Source organism: Nelumbo nucifera, chromosome 2 (genome assembly GCF_055504915.1).
Source record: "Nelumbo nucifera cultivar China Antique chromosome 2, China Antique-T2T, whole genome shotgun sequence".
Classification (NCBI taxonomy): domain Eukaryota; kingdom Viridiplantae; phylum Streptophyta; class Magnoliopsida; order Proteales; family Nelumbonaceae; genus Nelumbo; species Nelumbo nucifera.
The window spans coordinates 102,696,411-102,716,429 of NC_142650.1; the positions used below are offsets into that span (position 1 = coordinate 102,696,411).

The window sequence follows — 20,019 nt, forward strand, 5'->3', positions numbered from 1 at the left end:
GGTAGTTTTGGGTATTTGACATGAAGGGTATTTTTGGTAATTCAGTCAAGGGCATTTTAAGAATTTAGAGAGAAGGGGTGTATTGGTAATTTGGCAAATAAAGGGTATTTTGGTAATTTTGAAAGAATGGGTATTTTGGGAATTTGGGCAAGGGGTATTTTGAGAATTTGGAAGAAGGGGTATTTTGGTATTTTTGGCTTTGAAGGATATTTTGGTAATTTGGTCAAGGGCATTTTGGGGATTTGGAATGAAGGGGTATTTTTTGGGAATTTAGGGTATGAGGAGCATTTTTGGTTACTTGAAAAGAGGGTAGCTATAGGTATTTGACATGAAGGGTATTTTGGTAATTTGGAGATAAGAGGTATATCAGTAATTTGGCAAATGAAGGGTATTTTGGTCAGTTTGAAAGAAGGGTATTTTTGGAATTTGGGAAAGGGGTATTTTGAGAATTTGGAAGAAGGGGTATTTTTGGGAATTTAGGGTAATTTGGTCAAGGGCATTTTGGGAATTTGGAATGGATTTTAGGGATTTGAGGGGTTGAGATTTGGGTTCTTTGGATTTTTTGGGTTTTAATAGGGCCGGAATGGTTTGATCGATGTTCGAGGGTGAGTTAGGACTTCAAAGAGAGCACCGAATAAAAATCGGGTGTTGACATCGACAATGGATTTTAGGGATTTGGGGGTTGAGATTTGGGTTCTTTAGATTTTCTGGGTTTCGACAGGGTCGGAATGGTTTGATTAGGCACTTGGGGTGAATTGGGGGTTCAAGCGGCAGACTAAGCAAAAATCGGGTGTTGACACCTAGGAAGTGCACATACTATGGATTGGAGGGGCATATTGTTAATTTCTATTATGATATGCATGGTCCACCCTCTTCATGGGCCAATCATACTGTGACAAGTGGTAGTGGTGTAGTTAGTGAGAACCAATAAGCTTATTAGACACCTTCTACATTTACAAGTACATTCGGGAATGAAATGGTGAGTGCTCTACGTGATAAACACGAAAGGTTTTTTTGGGCTTCCTCTTCACAAAACACAATTACCCTTGCCTACATAGGTATGGTTTGTTTCACATTCAAATCTTCCCATTGAATTACCGATTCTTGAGCTTTTGATCATATGGTTAAACTCCAATGACTAGTATTTCAAGTGTATTTTTTCTCTCTCTCTTAGTCTTCCACATCCCAAACAATTACTTTAGCCAATGGTTTTACCTTTCCTATTTGTGGTGTTGGTAATGTTAACCTTACATCTTTATCTTTATCCTTTATTTTATATGTACATAAATTCTCATTTAATCTGATGTCTATTAGGAGATTGACTAAGTCTCTTAATTATTCTATCACCTTTTACCCATCTTTTTATGTTTTCCAGGATGTCAAGATGGTGATGAAGATTAGTGGAGGACATGAAGCTAGTGGATTGAATTATCCTAATTGTGGTAGTCCAAGAGTAGCACTCTAGTATTCTCTCACTCCTCTTTAGTAGCATTGTAGGTTTGGTCATCCATCTGTCAAGGCACTTAAGTTACTGTTGTTGAGTCATATTTTCTTCTTTGGATTGTGAATCATGTTAATATGGAAAACACCACAGAGCTCCCTTTAGTCCTAGAGTCAATAGTTGGGTTTTAAGTCTATTTTTTTTGTTCATTTAGATGTTTGGGGTCCAAATAAAATCATGTTATATAATGGTTAAAAGTACTTTGTAATTTTTGTCAATGACTAATCAAGGATGACATAACTTTATCATATGAAAGAAATAAGTGAATTGTTCTCTATTTTTCAAAACTTTTATGCTGAGATTTGTATTCAATTTGGTATTCATCACATTAAAATTCTCTGTTTTCATAATGGCAAGGAATATTTTTCTGCACCATTTTAGTAATATTTGGAGCAACAAAGTATAATTCATCAAACTTCTTGTACTTACACACCACAACAGAATGTCATGGTTGAACGGATGAACCAACATTTACTTGAAACTTGAGGTGTAAAATGGGCTGTCTCGGGCCGTATTGCCCCCCCAGGGATAACTTGGGAGGGTCGGCCCGACATGGCCCATAGCCCAGGCCTGTGTGGTCTCGTGCCATACCGTGCCATGCCGCGAGCTGGGTTGGCCCATGGGCTGAGCCTTGAGCCAAGTCGGGCCGTGCATCAGGCCAAAGCTATTTATTTAAAAAATTGACGAAAAACTTAAAATTTTAATTTTATATGAATTTTGATGTATAAAATTGCTTATATATACAACAATTAAATAAATTAGTATAATAAAATTTAAAAATATTTATTTTATTAATATATTATATACTATATATTATTCTATGATTATAATTTATATAATATATATAAATAATATATATGGGTCGTGCCGCGAGCCGTGCTGTAGACCTAAAACCCCAGGCCTAGCACAACTCGCAGACCGTCGTGCCAGGCCATGCCGGGCCGCGGGTGGCACGACCCGTTTTACACCTCTACTTGAAATTGCTTGGTCCACTATGCACAATATAAATGTTTCCAAATGATTTTGGAGGGATGCCATACTTGCATTCTATTTTCTCATCAATCGGATGTCCATGTATATATCCTTGAAAATCTTTCTCCGTTCTCAATCTTGTTTTCTACTATTTTCTTTTCCTTTTATTCCTAAAGTTTTTTTGTTGTCTATGTTTTGTTCATAATTTGGGGTCTGGGATGGACAAGTTGGATGCATATGCCACAAAATGATACAATCTTAGTTCCCAACATTCATTGTTTGTCCATATGCCACTTTCTTTGAATTTGTTCCCTTCTTTACTAGTCTTGATGTTCCTCCGTCACCTCAAGTGTTTCCTTTTCCTATTCCAGTTAAGGATCCCATTCCAACAATTCTAATTGTGTTCAAACCTTCATCTCCTCCAGTGTAGGTTACTACTAAGTGACAATCAATCATGCAAGTGTATACTTATAGATGAGCACCAACTCCTCCTCCAATCCCTTCTTCGTTGATAGGTTTAATAGTTGTTTCACATCCTTCTAACTTTGATCTTCCCATTGCATTGTGGAAATGTAAATGCAAGTGTACTTCTCATCTCATTTCCAATTATGTTTCTATTTCTCACTTTTCTGTTTTCCATTTTCAGTTTATTTCCCTTTTATCATTAGTTTCTATTCCTAAGAATATCTATGAAGCTATTACCTCCCCAGGGTGGTGCCAAACAATGGAAGAGGAACTATCTCCCCTCGTGCATAATCACATGTAGAAACTTACCACTCTTTCTCTCTATAAGCATGTTGTAGGATGCAATTGGGTGTACACTATGAAGTATTTACCAAATGATAGTATAAAAAGGTTGAAAACTTGATTGGTTGTTAAAGTTTATTCATAGTTGTATGGAGTTGACTACATAAACTTTCTCTCCAATTGCTAAGATTGGAATTGGATTTATCTAGGTTTTGATATCTTTAGCAGTGATGTATAATTGACCCCTATTTCAACTTGACATAAAAAATGCCTTCTTATATGGTGACCTTCTTGAGGATGTATATTTGGAGCAACCTCCAAGGTTTGTTGCCCAAGGGGATGATGGTAAGGTGTGTAAACTTAAGAAGGTAATCTACGGGCTGAAATAGTTTTCACATGGTTGGTTTGGCAAATTCAATAAAGTAGTAAAAGACTTTGGTATGAAGCACTGTCAAGTTGATCATTCTATATTCAACTATGAGTTTAAAGCTGGAAATATTTTGTTGGTGGTATATATAGATGATATTGTCATAATTGGTAGTGATCATGTGGGGATTGATAGATTTAAGGCTTTTCTGCATGATCACTTGATCTTGGTAAGTTAAAGTATTTCTTGGGAATAGAAGTTGCAAGATCGAAGCATGGTATTAATTTGTGCCAAAGAAAGTATGTTCTTAACTTGCTAGAAGAGACATGATTGCTAGGTGCCAAACCAGCTGAAACACCTATGGAACAAAATGCCAAATTAAGTACAAATGTACGAGAAGAGTTTGAAGATCCTGAAAGGTATAAAATGTTAGTGGATAAGTTAAACTACTTAACTATTATTCAGCCAAATATATCATTTGTAATTAATATGGTGAGGCAGTTTGTGTAGAATCCTTGGATCCCACACTAGGATGCAATTCTAAGGATTGTATAACATTTTAAGGGAACCCCAAGTTGTGGTTTGTTATACAAGACTAGAGGGAGTCTTGAAATAAAAGGTTACATAGATGTTGATTTGGTTGGCTTAGTTTTTGATAAAAGATCCCTTAAGGTATTGTACCTTTCTTGGGGGAAATTTGGTGGCACTGAAGGGCAAGAAACAAACTATATTAGCAAGGAGTAGCATTAAAGTTGAATTAAGAGCTATGTCACACACTACATGTGAACTAGTGTGGTTGAATAACCTTTTATAGGAGATGGGATACTCAATTGATAGCCCTATGAAGTTGCATTGTGACGGCCAAGCTATAGTTCACATTTCTTCTAATCCAATTTTCCATAAGAGAACAAGTTACATAAAAATTAACTGCCACTTTGTAAGAGAAAATGTACTTAGTGGAGTGGTAAGTAAAGGTATAAAAGAAACCTATGAAAGAATAGTGTTGCTAGAAAAGTGGTTTTGTTGATTTTCTCTTAATCATTCATTAAGTGTTCTTCGTCCTATTTTCGGCTAAAATTCTTTTCTTTGAAGCTTCTTTGAATGTGATTTGTTTCCAAACTACACCAACCTATCACATACTAAATGGTAGTGCACCAATAATTATAACAAATCTAGCCTCATGGAAATGATCAATAGGGGTATTTTTGAAAGTTGGAACTAGTCCACATATGGATCCAACATCCAATTTCCCAATGAATTTAAACAACATGCCCTAATTGGGCTATAAATGGTAAAGTCCAAATTGGAATCCCATGTTTGTATAGATGTAGATCAAACCTATAATCGATTAGTGCAACTTGGTTCGAGTTGGGTTGGATATATATTTGTCAAATTTGCAATGGGCCTAGGACCAAGCTTGATGTATTTGCAATGGGCCCAACAAACTCTAGTTAAGGATGCAAAAAAGATCAAATCAAATTTGAATCGGGGCATATTTGAATTCAATTTGATAAGAAAACTATGGTACCCAAATTCAACTCAAATCCAATGGATCTTTAATTTTCTATACTCAAATCCAATTTGGTTAAATCTCATTCCAACTACATGGGATGTTTACATGTATCCTATTCCTCATTCTATTCAATTTGTTGTTAGATTATTGGTCCTTAAATCATTATTTCAATCCATGTCCTTTTCGGTTTGCTCCATTCTCTTCCACCCAAAGAATAATTTAGAAACTTAAAAAATGTAAAATGAAACTCAAGTCTTGGAACAAAGATTCTTTTGGTTTCATAAATGACGGACTGTCAAAGCTAGAAAAGGATTTGGTAGTTATGGAAACATGCCAATTAGATCCACAACCCTCTTAAGAGTTGTATAGATTACGAGAGGAGTATGAGGGATGGATATATGTGGAGGTTAAAATCTATAGAGATTTGGTAAAGAGAAGGGGATAGAAACACAAAGTTCTTTCATCAAATGACAAACTTCAGAACACAAATTAATTACTATGAGGGGATAAAGGATTTGCAAGGGAAACCATTACTCATTGAAGAAGTACCTCTAGCTTTCAAAGAATTGGCTTAACAGATAGGAGGTCATAGGCTCCCATTCTCCAATTTGGACCTCTTTGAACTTCAATTGCCACACTTGTTTGAAGAGCAAAGTCAAGATTTTCTAAAAATACCTTCACCTGAGGAGGTTTGGGAAGTGATAAAAAATATGAAAGCTCATACCGCTCCAAGCCTAGATGGATATTCACCCTTTTTCTTCCAAAAGTATTGGCATATAGTTGGAGAAGATATTTATGAGCTAATTTCATAATTTTATAGAACAACAAAATTCCCATGGGAACTGAATTGTACAAAATTGGTCTACATCCCCAAGAAGTAAAATGTTGAGAGTGTCAGTCAATTTAGGCCTATTAGTTGATGCAATGTTTTATATAAGATCATTGCAAAATGTCTAGTTAATCAATTACAAGATAAGTTATCATAGCTAGTTGAAGAAAATCAGTCAGCATTTATTAAGGGCAGACAAAGTATTGACAATATAATCGTTGCCTAAGCACAAGAAGTGGGTGGGGTGGGTAGCTATCAAATTAGACATATCAAATGCCTATGATAGGTTGAATAGGAAATTCATTATAAAAGTTTTACAATTGATGGGTTCCTAGAGGAATGGTGCAACCTTGTAGAGACTTGTATAACAACCTCGAGTTTGTAGTAAAAGTTAATGGGGTCCCCTTAGAATTATTTCAGGTGGAATGTGAAATTCAACAAGGAGACCCTTTATTTCCTTACCTTTTCATTCTTTCGATGCAAGTGCTATCCACTATGCTAGAGAGGGTATGAAATCAAGGACTAATAAAAGGCATTTCCTTATAAAGGAACTCCCCTTCTATCTCCCATATGTTATTTGTGGATAATTGCTTGTTGTTTTGCAAGGCTAATATGAGAATGATAGAGCACTTGAAAAATATTCTCACATAGTTTGAAGTTCTATCTGGTAAAAAAATAAACCCTAAAAAAAGTTCAAATCTATTAAGCTCTAACATTCATAGGAGGAAGATAAGGTTCATTCTTCAACTATTTAACATGAATCAAATGTGAGCAAATGACAGGTACTTGGGAACACAACTGTATATTGGTAAGCAAAAAGTAAAAGCCTATAAAGAACTCCTAGAGAAATTAAGGAAGAAAATGTCTATGTGGAAAACAAATTTGCTCTCATAAGTAGGGAGGTCAACAATGATACAATCTGTGGCCCAAGCATTATCAATATATCAAATGGCTTCAAACTTTCTACCCAAAAAAATCCTTACAGAAATGGAAAGACTTCAAAAGAATTTTTGGTGGAAGGGTAATGCAAGAAAGAAGGTGTTTCACACTATTGGGTGGGACAAGATATGCAAACCCAAAAAAGGAAGGGGGATTGGGTTTCATATGGATGTCTCTCATGAATAAATCCATATTTTCAAAACAAATATGGAGATTCTACAATGAGCATAATAGATTATGGGTTCAAACAATAAAAGAAAAATATTTGAAGAAGGGATCCATATTTTCTCAAAACACCACCTTAGGACATTCCCTATGATGGAAACAAATGATATTTATGGCAGTCTTTAAAGTTTGACTTCATGTGGCAAATTAAGGATGGGAGACAAATTTTCATCTATGATGTGTAGGTATGTACAATTCACTCAGACCCTCAAAGAACACTTAGACACCAAGAATAACACCATAGAAGCACTTGCGAGTAGCTTGCAATCAACCCCCACGCTGCGATGAACTTGCAGCACACCGCCACCATTGCGATGAACTTGCAATGCATTAAGCAAAACCGCAATAAACCCATAGTCCATCGAGTCCGGGCACCACCCGAACCCAAATAAACCCCAGAAAGACCCACCCAAGAGACCCAAGCACACTTGGGTGTGTGACGAAGCCACACTTTCTACGACGTGCGATGAACTCACAACCCGCGAGCCCGCTCTTGATGACGAGTTAGAAAGGACAGCAAAGGACTTTGTGAGACGCCACATGGAATTGACGAAGTACCGACTGCCGAGCGGTGATGTCACCGTTGCCACATAGGATTAGTCATGACGTGTAAAAAGGTAGTAGCACACGTGAGTAATGAGGGATCTCAAGGATAAGGAAAGCCAATTCCTGAGAAGGTCCTCATGAGACACATGGTGATACCCCGGTAGCGCATCCAATAATTGACAGCAAATCAAATATTTCCTTCCCCGATACGAAGCAAATACCTTCATCTCCTACCTTTTAAGATCCTAGGATCTCCTTCATAAATAGAGATCTTCCTCGCATTAGAACTCATCCGATGCTAAGCATTTTTCCACCCAGTACTCCCGAGTACAGCCTAACTCTCCTATTGTGCAACCCTAATATTGAGAATATCATTCTTCCTTTCTTACGGGCCTTCCTCTATCTTTCAAAGAGACCGTTTCCCAACCAAGCCTTACCCCTGCCTACATGATGATCCTTGGGTTCCTACCATTCAAGGTGGATATGCACAAAAGGCGGAGGGAACTCAACTGGAATACACAACACTAACAATAAAGGATCTTATCCTCCCCAATGGGGGTTGGCACATACCACTTTTCAAGAGTTTATTCACACATAATATAGTAGATGAAATTCTTAAGTTGAATCCAACTTCCCACTCAAATCAGGACCAACTTTTTTGGAAGCAGTTTAACAATCATATTTTTTTTTGTTAAATCAGCATACTTGAGTTTCCTGAGTGAAGAACCAGCTATATCCATGCAAAAAGTGCCTTGGAAATTCATTTGGAAGTTGAAAGTACCTTTCAGATTTCAAATATTTCTATGGAAATTGTTTTGGGATGGTATCCCCACAAAGGATAAGTTGTTGTTTTAGTGCGAGGATGGTAGAACATGTCCTCTTTGTAACATGGAAAAAGAGACACCTATACATCTCTTTTTCACATGTCCTTTTACAATGGACAGGTTTATATATAAGCTTGGACACCCATGGAGATTGTTCCACTCTATTACACATGCCAATTCAATAATGGTTGCAGCGTATATCAAGTGTAATATCAAAGCATGATAAAAATAGAATCCCCGAAAATGGCGAGCCTGTATGGTTTTCACTTCAGCATGTTTTTTTTTAACCGAACCGACTTGATCGGTTTTTTAAAAATCTAAATTGAAACCAAATTGATGTAACCGGTTAACCGGTCTACCGGTTAATCACGGTTCGGTTTTTTGGTTTTTGCACTCAAAATTAAGAAAAAAAGGGAAAAAAATACCTGGACAAACATGACAGAAGGGTGAGTCGGTGAGGGCGAAATGGTGGCCAATGATTTACCAGTGCTAGACTGGTTGGTGGTTATTGTCACTTGAAGTGAAAGCCTGAGAGGTGGCAGAATCACGGAGATGAGAGATGAGAGAGACAAAGACATAGACAGAGCCTGGGAGGTGGTGGTCATGGTGGAGTTGAGGCGACGACCAACGTCTTGGTTGGTTGTTGTAGCTAAGGCTGGCTAAGCTAGCTTGGTGCTTGCTGGTGAGGCGACGACCGGTGTTGCTATGTGCTTTTCTGCTTAATGATTGGCGTGGAGGAGATAGAGATGACAGGCGACAGAGAGAGCAAGATGTACAAGGAAGCACCGAAGCAAGAGGAAAACTGGTCACTAGGTGAGACTTGAGAGGCCATCGGTCAGAGAACGACTGACGCCGGAGGAAAAACTGGGGATTGGGGAAGACGAAGAGAGTCAAGAAACAAGAGAGACTAAGAGAGTGAGAAAGCCAAAGGTTAGCCTACTTCCTATTACGTTTACTGGTTTAGGTTTCAAAGAAGGGGAACTGGGAAAGGGGGAAAATTGAAAAGGCGCCAGGCAGACAGAGTGACAAACACGCGCCAAGTAAGGTTTATTTGATTTTAAATAATAAAAATAAAAATATAATATATAATATATATAATATATATAATATATACATTATACAATATATTATTGTATATATACACCAACGGTTCAGTTAACTGCTGGTTTTTGTACAAGATTAACCGAAACGGAACCGACCGATTTTTTGGTTCGATTTCGGTTGGTTTTTTCGATCAGTTCGGTTTTTCGTTTTTTTTCTCACCCCTAGATAAAAACGGGTATATGCACTTGATTGCTATAGCATTAATGCTCATTTGGGATTCAAGGAATAAACAAGTGTATGAAAATGTCAAACCTGACCCACTGAGGTTTCTAAGAAATGTCAAAGCATATGTTGTACCCATCAGTCTATTCTGATGCACTAGCCATTGTGCAGATCTTGACCAGAATCTCCACTGTGACCAACTGAAAATCTAAGTTGTACAAAGATGTAGCACTAGAGCTTAAAGCCTCTTTTGATATATGTCAAATATTTTATGTAAATAGACTCATTAACATGGGAACTGACCTGTTGTTTTAGTTACCCCTTAATGGATTGCACCTATCATCTTTTAAAGAATTAATTTATATGCATGTTCCCAATCAATCACATTTTCCTTTCCCTCATTTTATTACTTATTTGAGCTACTCCTAGGTTCTTTGAGAAATTCTTAATATTGATATTATGCTTTTTAATTTTCCATTCATCTATCTCATTATTTGTTGATATATCACACATTTTTGGAATAATTGGCAATAGATTAAGCTTGGGTTTTATTTTAAAAAGGTAATACTATACAGGAAACAGGAATTTTTATACTTAAGGGTCATTTGACACTGGTTGAAATTTCTAAACTAGACAACTTATTACTTTGTATTTTAGTGAATAAAATACTTAAATAATAAAATATTCAAAGGTATATTAATCTACCCAATATTATCTTTTGCCATTAAGGTGCCCGCAACATCCTTAAAAATATATTCACTAAAAGATAAAGTAATAAAATTTTCAGTTCAGCCTTTTCATTAAAAAGACAAAAATAAATAAATCCCAAAAAATATATTGATAGCACTAAATCTAGAGCTCAAATAATTGTAAAAAACTAAATACATAGGAAATACATACAACAATAGTTTATATGAAGATTGAACTAATAGGATAAATTCAACAAAAGTTTAGAAAATAATAGAATTAAAATAAGGATGTATAGATAGGAAAAACTATGTAAATCTCAAAAGTGCTTAAACATTATTAATCTCAATTATCATTCAAGTATTTTTCTTTCATGTTTTACTGTTTTGATTGATATAGTATTGATAAGAGAAAGATCATCCATGTAATTAAAATGTTAAAAATTAAATGGTGCATTTTCTTAATATAGCATTAAAGTTGACCCCACTAGGTACACCATTGTCAGTACATTAATTTCGCACTTAATAAATGCTCTCGCAATTGCCTTAGAACTTTGTTTTGGAGACCAGATTTGCTGCTCATAGGGTGTTCCTCACACCAACCTCACTAATCTTGCAGCCACAATTGGGAACATCTTCTATACTTAGATGTTGTTATTCAGGGGGAGATGTTCCTTATACATGGCTGCAATGTGATATGAGGTTGGTGGGAGGAGAAAATTCAGATTCTTTGTTTTGAATCAGAGTAGGTTGGGCGTATTTATGGGATATGCGTTAGAAAATTTAGATTGTTTATTGAATGTACTCACTAAATGTGCCTACTTGATCCAAAACTTTATTTTTAATATTAGAGTTAATTGAATTTAAATTAGGGGTTCGCATCTGCCCCCCACATACTTGCCTGTCAAAAACGTTCCACAAAACCACAACGCGTGTCATGACACATGCGCATTAAGCAAGATGTGTGTGGAACCCATTTCATGCCATGAAATGCACCTCCGTTAATTCCTCTCTTGCCCAAAAGCATTTCTTTTCCCATACCCCTTTCGTAACCCACTCACCGGAGATTAACCCGGTTGAGTTCAGCCGGCTGACACCGACGGCCATACTGGCAAGAGGTAAGTACTCTGTAAGTTTTTCTCATTTCTTATATATATATATATTGTTTTTTTCTCATTCGTTTTCTAACATTCAAAGATCTGAACCCACCGGAGTGGGAGCCCCCTAACGCCGTTTCAAACCCTTAACACCCCCGGAATTCGAAAGCCCTCCAAAATTCGAAACTCTCCGGTCATAAGCAATTAAAATTCATAATAGTAAATAGTAGTTTGGAAGGAAACATAACTTCCATGCTAGGAACTGTTGGTGTGTTTCAACACTTTGACTATAAGAGGATATGGCTGACAATTTGTGTGTTATGGGCCCGAAAATAGGATCTCGTCACGGGTCGGTCCACGGGGAAAACCTCATGTTTTCCCTTGTTCATTCCTGCTCTTGATGAACCTATCTTGGCGCCTTGGTGATTTGTTCAAAAGATCACCAACTCTCCTAACTCCTTTAACTGAATATTTGATCCCTCATTCAATAATGGTGTCTCCTTAAATAGGAGATTACAAGAGTCCTAATCTTAAGGAGTCTCCTTGCTGAATAGGGAGACTTCCAATTCTATCTTGCTAAGGATAAGATAAGCTAATCCTAATATGATAATAAGATAAACTAATCCTAATTTGATAACAAGATAAACTAATCCTAATATGATAATAAGATAATCTAATCTTAATCTGATAACTTACTAACAAGATAAGATAAAAGCATTAGAATAAGATAAGAACAAGCAAGATTATCTAATCTAATTTGGCGGTGGGTCAGGATCCTGTTGCTGCCGGCGGCGATGGTATGTCTTTCCGAGGAATGCGTCCATAACATTACTCCCCTCTTGGACTACGAGCTTGTCCTCAAGCTCGAACTCCGGATATGTGGCTTGGAACTCTGTCAATGGGATCCATGTGGCTTCAGCCGATGGTAAGCTACACCATTTCACCAAGACTTCAAGAACTCCTTGATTGAAACGAGAGCGGATGACAGCTTTAGGTTGGGGAATCAGTTTGCCATCTTGCAGGGGTGGCAGGGAGGGGACTTGGTCTGGAGGAACACCCGTAAATGGCTTCAGCAAGGAGATGTGGAAGACATCATGAATCCGGCTGGTCTCTGGCAGTTTCAACTGGTAGGCCACACTGCCAATCCGTCGTAGAACCTTGAAGGGCTTATAGAACTTAGGGGTCAGTTTCGGGGCAACTATACTGGGACTAGTAATCGCTGCTCGGAGAAGTTGTTGTTGATCATGTTGTTGCTTCTGTTGCTGCAGTTGTTGCTATTGTTGGTTGTTTGGCTGCTGTGGCTGAGGGTGTTGCTGCTACTGTGGACCAAGAAGAGTCTGCTGCTGCTGTTGAGGCCATGACAGGGGTTGTGGCTGTAACTGATGAACTTGTGAGTTATATTGGTTTAGTTTTGGAATATTGAACTGGAAATTTGGTGCAGACAAGCTGTGGGCTTGAAAGTTTAGCATTTTAGAGGGGTTATCGGTGCTAAGATTATTATGGAGTGTAGAAGAGGAAACCATGGATGGGAAGAATCCTGACTGAGCAACTAAAAACTGAGGATTCTGCTACATATTCATCCATTGGATCAGACTCAAGCCAGGGAAGATTGGGCTCTGAGTATCCTTCATGCCAAAAGCATCTGCAAGCCAAGGCATCACCCTCTTGAAAACATTCTCTACGTCAGATTCACTATCTGGCATCCCTGATTGTCTAAGGAGTTTTGACCTGAAAATGGAGGTGAGAAGATCTTCTCTGCTGCCCGGCGAGGTACAGAAAATCCACCATGAGTGCTCATATCACTAGCTGTAAGTGTTTTGCAAAAGAACTCAATGGGTTGCTTGCTTTGCTTGAGCCCCATGTCCGATGCCAATAATGCTTCCTTGTCATATTTATTTACAGGTTGAAGAGCCATCTGTGCATAAACCTCATCAGTTTCAGGATCAGCCTTATCCCTGTCATCTGTCCGTTGATTCCAGAAAAACTGCTCACAGCGATACAGCCATCCCAAAGGATCTTCGACGCCGTTGTATGAAGAGAACTCCAGCCTGCTGTACTTGGGTATGACTGCGGCTACTGGGGCGATGACTTGCTGTTCGCCGGACGACTCCGCCAAGTCTGGTCAGCGGTTGTTTGTGGTTACAACCCCTTCTGGATTCCTCTCCTTGTTAGAGAAATACGATTCCAGTAAACATCGCAGCTCCCGGACATCGTCTTTAACCTCACGAACCTCCACGCGGGTTTCCACGAGCCTATGCTCCAGTTCGTGGACCCTGGATGATAGCTGCTCCAGATCACCCATGACGCCTTGCTCTGATACCATGTTGTTATGGGCCCGGAAATAGGATCTCGTCACGGGTCGGTCCACAGGGAAAAACTCATGTTTTCCCTTGTTCCTTCCTGCTCTTGATGAACCTATCTTGGCGCCTTGGTGATTTGTTCAAGAGATCACCAACTCTCCTAACTCACTTCTTTAACTGAATATCCGATCCTTCATTCGATAATGGTGTCTCCTTAAATAGGAGATTACAAGAGTCCTAATCTTAGGGAGTCTCCTTGCTGAATAGGGAGACTTCCAATTCTATCTTGCTAAGGATAAGATAAGCTAATCCTAATATGATAATAAGATAAACTAATCCTAATCTGATAACAAGATAAACTAATCCTAATATGATAATAAGATAATCTAATCCTAATCTGATAACTTACTAACAAGATAAGATAAGAGCAATAGAATAAGATAAGAACAAGCAAGATGATCTAATCTAATCTGGTGGTGGGTCAGGATCCTATCGCTGTCGGCGGCGATGGTACGTCTTTCCGATGAATGCATCCATAACATTGTGTTGATGCAGGATGGAGCAATTTACGTCAGATGAAGTTCGGGAGCAGGATTATAAAGAGAGAAGCCAGAGGTCTGAGTTCTTTCAGTAGTTGGTCCTATCAATCATTTTCTAAAACCCTCTGCAACTTGAGCGGGTCTGTAGTAGCTGCTATGTCTGGAAGAGGGATTTTAGTAATAACCAAAGGCCAGCAGTATTTCTACTGTTGTAGCAAGGCAATGTATATTTATCTGTATATCTGTAGTAGCAGGAGTCATAGTGTTGTGTAGCAAGTACTTAGTAGATATACACTCTCATCAGCACTGATGCTCCTTTAAATCTTTGCTTTCCATTGCTGTTACATGATATCTGCAGATATGGCTTCCAGGTCTAAGGCTGCATTTGGCATTCCTTGTTTTAAGGACTCCTTTTTGCGGTTAAAATGCCCCCAACGCCAAAAAGAGGTAAGTCCTTGAAATAAGGAAAGGCAAATGAAGCCTAAGACTTAAAAATTTTTACCATTGCTAAAACCAACTGCCTCTTTCGAGAGAGAGAGAGAGAGAGAGAGAGAGATCGTATTATAGTGTCGATACTAATAAAGAGAGACAGAATATTGACAAAGAACCTTTAATATTTCATGAGAGAATACATGGCAATCATTATAAAGGGAATTGTGATCAAATTCATTTGTCGCAACTGATCTCTCAGCTTCAACAGCATCTTCTTCTTCCACTCCCTCTGATGCCTCTGCTCCACCACTAGATCAGAAGCCGGTACTGGTGGTGCAGCAGCAATAATATAATCTTGTCTTCTTTTCTTTCTCTTGTAAACAAAGCCGTCATCGTTGCACAACTTCCACTCTTCCTCCCAAGCTGTTCCAACCATGGCCAAGCACCTCAAGTCAAAGCTCAAATTTCGGAGAGTTTCGAATTTTGGAGGGCTTTCGAATTCCGGGGGTGTCAAGGGTTTGAAACAGCATCAGGAGGCTCCCACTCCGGCGGGTTCAGATCTGTGAATGTTAGATAATGAATGAGAAAAAAAATATAAGAAATGAAAAAACTTATAGAGTACTTACCTCCTGCCGGTATGGTCGTCGGCATCGACCGGCGGAACTCGACCAGGTTAATCTTCGGTGAGTGGGTTAAGAAAGGGGGCCGACGCCAAGAGTTTCAGTTCAAAGTAGAATGGAGAAATATGGGAGAAGAAACACTTTTGGGAAATAGAGGAATTAACAGAGGTGCATTTCACGACATGAAATGGGTTCCACATGGGTCCCGCTTAATGCGTGTGTGTCATGACACGCGTCGCATTCCGGTTTTGTGGGACATTTTTGGGGGGCAAGTATGTGGGGTGGGGGGGGGGGGCAGATGCGAACCCTTAAATTAGGAGACTTGAAAGTGTGAGTTAATGGGGTGGAAGTGGAGTTAATAGGGTCAGTTAATGGGGGTGGTGTGAGTTAATGAGTGACTTGGATTAAAAATTTAAAACGGGTCTATATATTGGGTCATGGTTTGTATATCAACTTGTATTATCTTGTCTAATGGATACACATTGATGTATAATATATCCCAGGGCATATCATTCTATACTCGTGGACATGGGTAAAATGGTAGCAAAACTATGCCATTCTAGTGTTCCATATATGTGCAAATAGACTTCAAATACAATATATTTCAGGTTATATTGGTTGATACATATCAATACTTTAAACATTGGCATGTTCTTAAATTGTGTTTTTGTTTTTTGAGAAGCAAAACTAGGTTGGTTTTGTTAAAAAAAAAACAATTCATGTGTTTAAAACCACCAAAATGATCATTCCTTTTAAAAGAAAACAAATTTTGGAGCACATATATTAAATGTTCTATGAAATGCATTAACAGATTATTGGATGAAAATATGTTTTTCAAACCATAAACTCAAGAAATGATAATTCCTTTTTTCATACATTAAGAGAAGACAACAAATGTGCCACCTTGTTTGATAATAAGGGTATCAATGAAGAAAACTTTTATGCTTACAATTCCATCAAAAAGGTTTCAAGAGAGGCAATGTTGTTGCTTAAAGAAGACTATTTTGGTATTTTGTCTCTTCGTGTAGGTTAACGGGCTTGTTGGTTTATGATTGGTTTTTGTTTTTTTTTTCTATTTTTTGAGCCTTGTATTAAGTTAGGATGAGAAGGTGAGGTTGTGCATTCTATTGTTGTGTTTCAAGGCAAAGTTGGTTTTGTCCCCCCCTGTATTGACTTGCCTCCCTTTTGATAATGTTTAATAAAATTCTTAGGCGGCCGCCCTTCCACCTGGAGTAAACTTAGGGGTATTTAAAAAATAAAAACTCAAGTAAACTGAAACAAAAAAGACACACATATACAACCAAGAACATGCTTCTATTTTATGTTTATTTTTATTTTTTGTGTGTTCTAAAAACCAATTTGTTTTTATGTATACCAAATGCACCAGTTATTTTGGATTAGAAGTGGGTTTGTGTCAACTTAGGATTGTCAAAAATTATGAGGAAAGGAATTTCTTTCTTTGCATCAACCTTCTATTCCTATATCTAAATGTGGAGAGAAAATCCACTTGAGTTGCCTTTTCCAATATTGGTGATATAGGGGTTGATGAGATTCAAAGGGGAGAGAGGCTATGAGCCTTGGTGGTAGCTAGAGATGGAGAATGAAGGTGGTTTCTAGGTTCGATTATCTCTCAAGGAAGTCTTGCTCTTTACTTTGAAGCTTAGAAGGTCTGAGGCATGGTGGAAAACAACAATAGTGCTTTGATTCATGGGCTCAAGAATAATAGAAAGGATTGGCTAGTAGAAGTCTTTTCCATTTCTCACTATTTCACTCCATGCCTCTCTTGGCTGCCTCCTAACCCTTCTATACCCTTCAACTTGTATATGTTATCTTTTTTCTTTATTGATGGTATAGATTTCCTTCAATATACACATGTCTAACCATCATAAGTTTTTTTTTTACCACCTTTGGGTTATAATACTTCACCATTCAAGGAAGAAATAATTTGCATCAAAATTGAAATTTGTTTTTTCTTATTTTGATTTTTAGCAATTGGCGATTGCTAAGCTTTTTAACTCTACTTTCTTCCTCCGTGTCCTTTTCACCTCTATTTTTTTTTTTTTTTTTACATTTTCCTGTTTTTGTATATGTAACCATTTGGTTGAAGGATGAGATTGGTTTAATGAATGAAATTTCAATCATTTTTATTATTATATTTCAAAAAGTTATAACATATTCAACTGAAGCATCTTAACAATTTGTTCTTGGGAGAAATGGTTAAGAAATTTATTTCTGACATATTGTTCAGGTTATGTGCTTAAATCATGGAAAGAGCATTTACGGTTTTGTTTCCCAAAGCATGTTTATATACCTGTTTCAGTATACTTGTATATATGAACATGGATGGTGAGAGAGAAAATGGTGTCTAGAGATCCATGAATAAACCAAAGTAGGCTTAAACAAAAACAACAAATAACAACAGATTAATCGAGTAACCCTTTTGAAAACAAGTTGTGCCTTTTTTCTTTGGTATTACAGGAAAGGGGCTTGAGTTGGGGAAGGGGAGGTTAATCCATTGATTAAAATGTCGATACTATACGCCCCATATCAGTGTATCCAAATATGTTTGGATACATCGACACACAAATACTTTTAAAATTTTAAAAGGTCCCAGACTTATTATGGGGCTCCTCAACAAATGGGTCATCAATCTAGTTCAAAATATGTGAAAGAAGGGATCTTATATTCACATGATTTTGTCTAAAATTCTTATCTTCATTGGGCAGTTAACCTATTTCCTAACCCGTCTCCAAATAACACCATAAATGCATTCTTTAAGAGGGGCATGGATTGGCCTTAAAAGCACACGAGGTTTAAAAGGAGGAAGGCATTACTTTGATAATGGATCGAAACTTGAAAGGGGCTCCATGGATGAAGCCTCAAGGCCTTTTGTATTCCCAGCTCACGAAACTGTTAAATATTGTGAAGGAACTTAGAACATGTCAAAGCCATCTAAGTTGCCCTACCATTTGATCCATCAACAAATAAATTGAACAAGCTTGAGGGTGTGATGTGTCTCTGGTTACAAACTCATGAACCACATTATTTACTTCAATAAAACTATAACCAAAGCTCTTTCTAGCTCCTCTCCTGAGCCTCTCCACATCACCCCATCTTTCTGAAGTTGCAAACACATTCGACAACATTACCAGATCCCCTGCATCATCAGGATCCAGCAACCTTAATCGACCAGCTGCTATCTCTGCCAACTTGAGGTCCCCATGGAACAGACAAGCACCCACCAATGATCGCCAAACAGCAGCATCCGGCTCAATGGGCATTTCACTAATAAGACTATAAGCCTCCTCTATTTGCCCCGCCTTCCCCAGAAGCTCAACCATACATCCATAGTGTTGGACCTTAGGCTCAACTCCATAATCCCTGATCATTCTATCAAACCACATCTTCCCCTCTTGCAACAGTCCTGAATGACTACACGCACATAAGATGCTGGTGAAGGTCATGTCATCTGGCCTGATGCCAACTCTTTTCATCTCATTTAACAAGTAGAGTGCATGTGTACCGCGCCCGTGCATGGCACATACATCGATCATGGTGCTCCATGAAACAATGGTTCTCACAGCCATCTCATCAAACAACTTGCATGCATCGACGAAGCTGCCACATTTCCCATACATGTCGACTAGTGCATTGCCCAAGGGAACCACCTCACAGAACCCACTTCTACAAGCAAGACCATGAACCCATTTACCCAAGAACACTGCCCCTATATTAGCACAAGCTGAAGCAACGCTAACTAAGCTGAACTGATCAGGGCTCTGATTATCCAACCTCATTTGACAAAAAATTCTCAAAGCTTCCCTCCATCTCTCACTCCTTACACAACCAGAGATCATAGAATTCCATGTCACAAAACTTCTGTACCCAAGTCCATAGAAGATGGTTTTAGCAAGGTCCAATTCTCCACAACTTGTATAGAAGTACAAAAGACTTGACTCGACGTGTAAATCAAGCAAAAGCCCGAGCTTCACAATCTGGCAATGCACTTGTTGGCCTGTTCTTAGATCCAACAATCTTGAACAAGCTTTGAGTAGAAAAGGGAATGTGAATTTATCTGGCAGAACACCAACACCTCCTTTATTTGTCATTATAGAGTACCAGAGGAGAGCCTTTTCGGGTTCTTGACTCTGTGAAAATCCTCGAATTATGGTATTCCACATGAAATGGGCTGGATTCTCGACGTGGGTTAGCATTAGACAAGCGTAGTTTAAGTCACCATTATCAGCAATGGATAAGAAGGCCAGGAGCTTGTGGAGAGCTAATGGGTTTGTGTCCATGGCTGTTTTGATGATATGGGCGTGGAGTTGTTGAAGGTGGAGCATGTTGGTGATGCAATCTAGCATGGGTAAGCACCTCCTTAGTCTGTCTGCAATTCCCATCACAATCTCATGGGGGGTGCACTCTTCTCAACAGAAGTTGGAGGAGTCATAACTAATAATTGGCATAATAATATGCTATGAGGATGTTTGTAACAGTGCTTCTCTCTTAGTCTGTTTGCAATTCCCATCACAATCTCATGGGGGGTGCACTCTTCTCAACAGAAGTTGGAGGAGTCATAACTAATAATTGGCATAATAATATGCTATGAGGAAGTT

At 38.2% G+C, this 20,019-nt stretch overlaps 1 pseudogene; it reads right to left on the minus strand.

The window, feature by feature from the left end:
• Positions 1–18,345: 18,345 nt before the first annotated feature.
• Positions 18,346–19,803, minus strand: LOC104587503 (pentatricopeptide repeat-containing protein At4g21065 pseudogene; annotated as a pseudogene).
• Between the last annotated feature and the right edge of the window lie 216 nt (positions 19,804–20,019).